The sequence below is a fragment of the Symphalangus syndactylus genome, chromosome 23 (genome assembly GCF_028878055.3).
Source record: "Symphalangus syndactylus isolate Jambi chromosome 23, NHGRI_mSymSyn1-v2.1_pri, whole genome shotgun sequence".
NCBI lineage: Eukaryota > Metazoa > Chordata > Mammalia > Primates > Hylobatidae > Symphalangus > Symphalangus syndactylus.
The window spans coordinates 39252959-39258958 of NC_072445.2; the positions used below are offsets into that span (position 1 = coordinate 39252959).

Below are 6000 nucleotides of genomic sequence, written 5' to 3' on the forward strand. Positions count from 1 at the left end.
GATTCAGCTATTGATGCTTGTGTATGTTTCACCACGTTCTCGTGCTGTGTTTTTCAGTTCCATCAGGTCATTTATGTTCTTCTCTAAACTGGTTATTCTACTTAGCAATTCTCTAACGTTTTTTCAAGGTTCTTAGCTTTCTTGCATTGGGTTAGAACATGCTCCTTTTGCTCAGAGGAGGTTTTTATTACCCACCTTCTGAAGCGTACTTCTGTCAATTTGTCAAACTCATTCTCCGTCCAGTTTTGTCCCCTTGCTGGTGAGGAATTATATTCCTTTGGAGGAGAAAAAACGTTCTGGTTCTTCAAATTTGCAGCTTTTTGAACTGCTTTCTCCCCATCTTTGTGGATTTATCTACCTTCGACAAAATTCAATGGCACTTCATGCTAAAAACTCTCAATAAACTAGGTATTGATGGAACGTATCTCAAAATAATAAGAGCTATTTATGACAGACCCACAGACAATAGCATACTGAATGGGCAAAAACTGGAAGCATTGCCTTTGAAAATCAGTACAAGACAAGAATACCCTCTCTCACTACTCCTTCAACATCGTATAGGAAGTTCTGGCCAGGGCAATCAGGCAAGAGAAAGAAATAAAGCGTGTTCAATTAGGAAAAGAGGAAGCCAAATTTTCTGTTTGCAGGTGACATAATTGTGTATTTAGAAAACTCCTTCATCTCTGCCCAAAATCTTCTTAAGCTGATAAAACAACTTCAGCAAAGTCTTAGGATACAAAATCGATGTGCAAAAATCACAAGCATTCCTATACACCAATAACAGACAAACAGAGAGCTAAAACATGAGTGAACTCCCATTCACAATTGCTACTAAGAGAATACGATACCTGGGAATACAACTTACAAAGGATGTGAAGGACCTCTTCAAGGAGAACTACAAACCACTGCTCAAGGAAATAAGAGACGACATAAACAAATAGAAAAACATTCTATGCTCACGGATAGGAAGAATCAATATCACGAAAATGGCCATACTGCCCAAAGTAATTTATGGACTCAATGCTATCCCCATCAAGCTACAGTTGACTTTCTTCACAGAATTGGAAAAAACTACTTTAAACTTCATATGGAAGCAATAAAGAGCCCACATAGCCAAGACAATCCGAAGCAAAAAGAACAAAGCTGGAGGCATTACACTACCTGACTTCAAACTACACTACAAGGCTGCAGTAACAAAAACAACATGGTAATGGTACCAAAACAGATATATACACCAGTGGAACAGAAGTGAGGCCTCAGAAGTAACACCTCAGAAGTAACACATCTACAGCAATCTGATCTTTAACAAACCTGAAAAAAACAAGCAAAGGGGAAAGGGTTCCTTATTTAATAAATGGTGTTGGGAAAATGGGCTAGCCACATGCAGAAGCTGAAACTGGATCCCTTCTTTACACCTTATAGAAAAATTAACTCAAGATGGATTAAAGACTTAAACGTAAGACCTAAAACCATAAAAACCCTAGAAGGAAAACTAGGCAATAATATTCAGGACATAGGTATGGGTAAAGACTTCATGACTAAACCACCAACAGCAATGGCATCAAAAGCCAAAATAGGCAAATGGGATCTAATTAAACTAAAGAGCTTCTGCACAGCAAAAGAAACTATCGTCAGAGTGAACAGGAAACCTACAGAATGTGAGAAAAATTTTGCAATCTATCCATCTGACAAAGGGCTAATATCCAGGATCTACAAAGAACTTAAACAAATTTACATGAAAAAACAACCCAGTCAAAAACTGGGGGAAGGATATGAACAGACACTTCTCATAAGAAGAATTTATGCAGCCAACAAACATATGAAAAAATGCTCATCATCACTGGTCATTAGAGAAATGCAAATCAAAACCACAATGAGATACCATCTCATGCCAGTTGGAATGGTGATCATCAAAAAGTCAGGAAACAGTAGATGCTGGAGAGGATGTGGAGAAATAGGAATGTTTCTACACATTGGTGGGTGTAAATTAGTTCAACCATTGTGGAAGACAGTGTGGTGATTCCTCAAGGATCTAGAACTAGAAATACCATTTGACCCAGCAATCCCATTACTGGGTATATATCCAAAGGATTTTATTTATTTATTTATTTATTTGTTTGTTTATTTATTTATTTATTTATTGAGATGGAGTCTCACTCTGTCGCCCAGGCTGCAGTGCAGTGGCACCATCTCCGCTCACTGCAAGCTCCGCTTCCCTGGTTCATAACATTCTCCTGCCTCAGCCTCCTGAGTAGCTGGCACTACAGGCACCTGTCACCACGGCCAGCTAATATTTTGTATTTTTAGTAGAGACGGGGTTTCACCGTGTTAGCCAGGATGGTCTCAATCTCCTGACCTCGTGATCCACACACCTCAGCTTCCCATGGTGCTGGGATTACAGGCATGAGCCACCACACCTGGCCCTAACCAAAGGATTATAAATCATTCTACTATAAAGACACATGCACACGTATGTTTATTGTGGCACTGTTCACAATAGCAAAGACTGGGAACCAACCCAAATGCTTATCAATGATATACTGGATAAAGAAAATGTGGCACATTTACACCATGGAATACTATGCAGCCATAAAAAAGGATGAGCTCATGTCCTTTGGAAGGACATGGATGAAGCTGGAAACCATCATTCTCAGCAAACTAACACAAGAACAGAAAACCAAATACCAAATGTTCTCACTTATAAGTGAGAGCTGAACAATGAGAACACATGGACACAGGGAGGAGAATATCACACACTGGGGCCTGTCGGGGGATGGGGGCTAGGGGAGGGATAGCATTAGGAGAAATATCTAATGTAGATAATGTGTTGACGGGTGCAGCAAACCACCATGGCATGTATATACCTATGTAACAAACCTGCACGTTCTGCACATGTACATCAGAACTTAAAGTTTAAAAAAGAAAGAAAGAAAGAAAACTTCAGGCCGATATCATTGATGAACATTGACACAAAATCCTCAACAAAATACTGGCAAATTGAATGTAGAAGTACGTCAAAAAGCTTATCCACCATGAAGAACGAGGCTTTATCCCTGGGGATGCAAGGTTGGTTTAACATGCATAAATCAATAAATGTGATTTCTCACAAAAATAGAATGAAAGACGAAAACCGCATAATTATCTCAATAAATGGAGAAAGGGTTTCAATAAAATTCAACATCCATTCATGTAAAAAACTCTCAAAAAGGCATTGAAGGGGCATACCTCAAAATGTTAAGAGCCATATATGACTAACCCACAATCACTTCATACTAAATGGGCAAAAGCTGGAAGAATTCCCCTTGAAAACTGGCACAAGACAAGAACGGCCTTTCTCACCACTCCTATTTAAAGTAGTATTGGAAGTTCTGGCCTGGGCAATCGGGCAAGAGAAAGAAATAAAGTGCATTCAAGTGGAAAGAGAGGAAGTCAAACTATCCTTGTTTGCAGAGAACATCATCCAATATCTAGAAAACCACATAGTCACAGCCCAAAAGCTTCTTAAGCTGATAAGCAACTTTAGCAAAGTCTCAGGATACAAAACCAACGTGCAAAACTCACTAGCATTCCTACACACCAATAACAGTCAAGCCAAGAGCCAAATCACAAATGACTTCCCATTCACAATTGCCACAAAAAAGAATAAAATACCTAGGAATACAACTAACTAGGGAGTGAAAGATCCCTACAAGGAGAACTACAAAACTGGTTGAAAGAAACTAGAGTATCTTGTGTCACGTCCTCAACAGGATCTGTGAGGTTGGTGCCTCTCCCTAATGTGTGAGGATGTACTAAGAGGCCGCCCCCGTTATCTTTTTTTCTCCCTTAACTCCGATGTTTGTAAACCCTTTATCTTTGTACTGTAGATTTCTGACAAAAGTTGAGGTTAGTACCCTCTCTTTCTCTTGGGAAAAACACACTGGAGTTGAGTAGAGACCCTTAGTACTTGGAATGACCCCACAGATAAGGAGCATCTATGGAGTATTGCTCAGTAACTTAAAGAACTTAAGGTATCCTCTGAAATGCCACTAATGCTACTAACCTGGCTTGAATCTTTCTAAATTAGTTTCTCCTACATTCTCTGGCTTGAGCTTACAAGAAGGGATTCAACTAATGTAGGATAAATTATATCAAATTCTATTTTTGTAAGTCAAAATAATAAAATATCAGCAATTTCATATGGTTCAAACTATATACCCTCAGTGGGGTTACAGACAGATTGTAAAAGTTGCTAACATCCCATAGGGCTGAAAGCCAATAAGCAAGTCAAGAGGACTCATTGTCCTACTGGGGATATGTCCCAATTTTTAGAGCTTGATTCAGCATGCCCTCTGCTTTCCTTAATTATTCATGTCTGCTTACCTCTACCTCAAATTCCTCTCTATTTTTTACCTAACTATGCCATCATCATTTCCAAAAATCCCTAAAACTTGCTCAGACTTTTGGCACTATGAGACCCATCAAAACAGATAATTCTTTTTTTTTTTTTTTTTGAGATGGAGTCTTGCTCTGTTGCCCAGGCTGGAGTGCAATGGTGCAGTCTCAACTCACTGCAACCTCCACCTCCTGGGTAATTTTTGTATTTTTAGTAGAGACGGGGTTTCACCATGTCGGCCAGGCTGGTCTCAAACTCCTTACTGCATGATCCACCTGCCTCAGCCTCCCAAAGTGCTAGGATTACAGGCATGAACCACTGCCCTGGCAGAAAAGAGATAATTCTTAATGAAAATTTTTTTCTTTCTTACAATCACTGTTTCCTTATCTGTGAATCCTTCTTCCAACTAGAAAGAGGAGAGAAAGGAAGTTTGCCTTAATTTCTCACAGGGAGGAGAAGGGATATAGCATGTCATTAGAATGAAAGGGTGCAGGAGCTTGAGCCCTTTTCTGCTTTCTAGAATACCCAGAGTGATCAGTTCCGAGAACTTTGGTTTATTCATTTAGACCACAGGTATATTTCTGAGCAAAAGTTATGTTCTGGTCTCTGTTCTAGGCTCAGAGAATTCTACCTGAATAAGATTAAAAAGATCCCTACTCTCATGGAACTCAATACCAGATGGACCTTATCTCATCCAAAGTGCTCTCCTCTCTGCTATCATTAGTGAAGGGAGCTTGTGAAAGTCTCTACTCAAAATCTGGGGATTTGCTCGTTTTTTGTAAACTATCTATTGTTTTTAGTCTGTTTTCAGGCTGCTGATAAAGACATACCCAAGACTGGATAATTTATAAGGAAAAAGGGCTATAATAGACTCACAGTTCCACGTGGCTGGGGAGGCCTCACAATCACAGCGGAAGGTGAAAGGCATGTCTCACATGATGGCAGACAAGAGAAGAATGACAGCAAGCAAAAGGGTTTTTCCCTATAAAACCATCAGATCTCATAAGACTTATTCACTATCATGAGAACAGCATGGGGAAAGACCTGCCCCCACGACTCAACTATCTCCCATCTGGTCCCTCCCACAACACGTGGGAATTGTGGGAGCTACAATTCAAGACAAGATTTGAGTGGTTACACAGCCAAACCATAACACTCCCCTTCCGAGAAGGCTTAACTACAGAAATGAGAGTTCTGCCTCTGTCCAAGGTTGGTAATTTGATGCCTCCTTGTATTGTTGGGAGTAGGAAACTCAAAGTTAGAAAATGAATTAGCTGAGGCAGTGAGTAGTGGACCAGTGACACAGAAATAAAGAATATGACTTGGCGACTGATTGGCAAGGCAAATAAATCAGTAAACCTTGGTTCTGAATAGATTAATTTTGCTAGAAAAATAGCTCTGCACTGGGACCAGATTCCTAAAAATCCTAAGTTTTATGTAGGATCAAGATTTTAAATAGATAGAATATTGGCAGAGTTTTCAGTGTAAATCTCAAATGTTCCATAATTAATAGCGGCTTTTTAACCATAGATTTTTCAGATGGTTTACAGTAGTGGGTCTCACCCAGGGATAGTTCACCGCCCCTCTGTCCCTCCCTTCCCTCTCCCAACTCCCTAGGGAACATT

General features: G+C 39.8%; 1 long non-coding RNA gene across 1 annotated transcript in view; it reads right to left on the minus strand.

Moving 5' to 3' along the window:
- LOC134735698 (uncharacterized) overlaps positions 1 to 5455 on the minus strand; it is a 40349-nt gene extending 34894 nt beyond the window's left edge. Inside the window, exon 1 of the long non-coding RNA XR_010119078.1 lies at positions 5252 to 5455. This is a non-coding gene — a long non-coding RNA (uncharacterized lncRNA). The remainder of the gene's footprint in view (positions 1 to 5251) is intronic.
- Between the last annotated feature and the right edge of the window lie 545 nt (positions 5456 to 6000).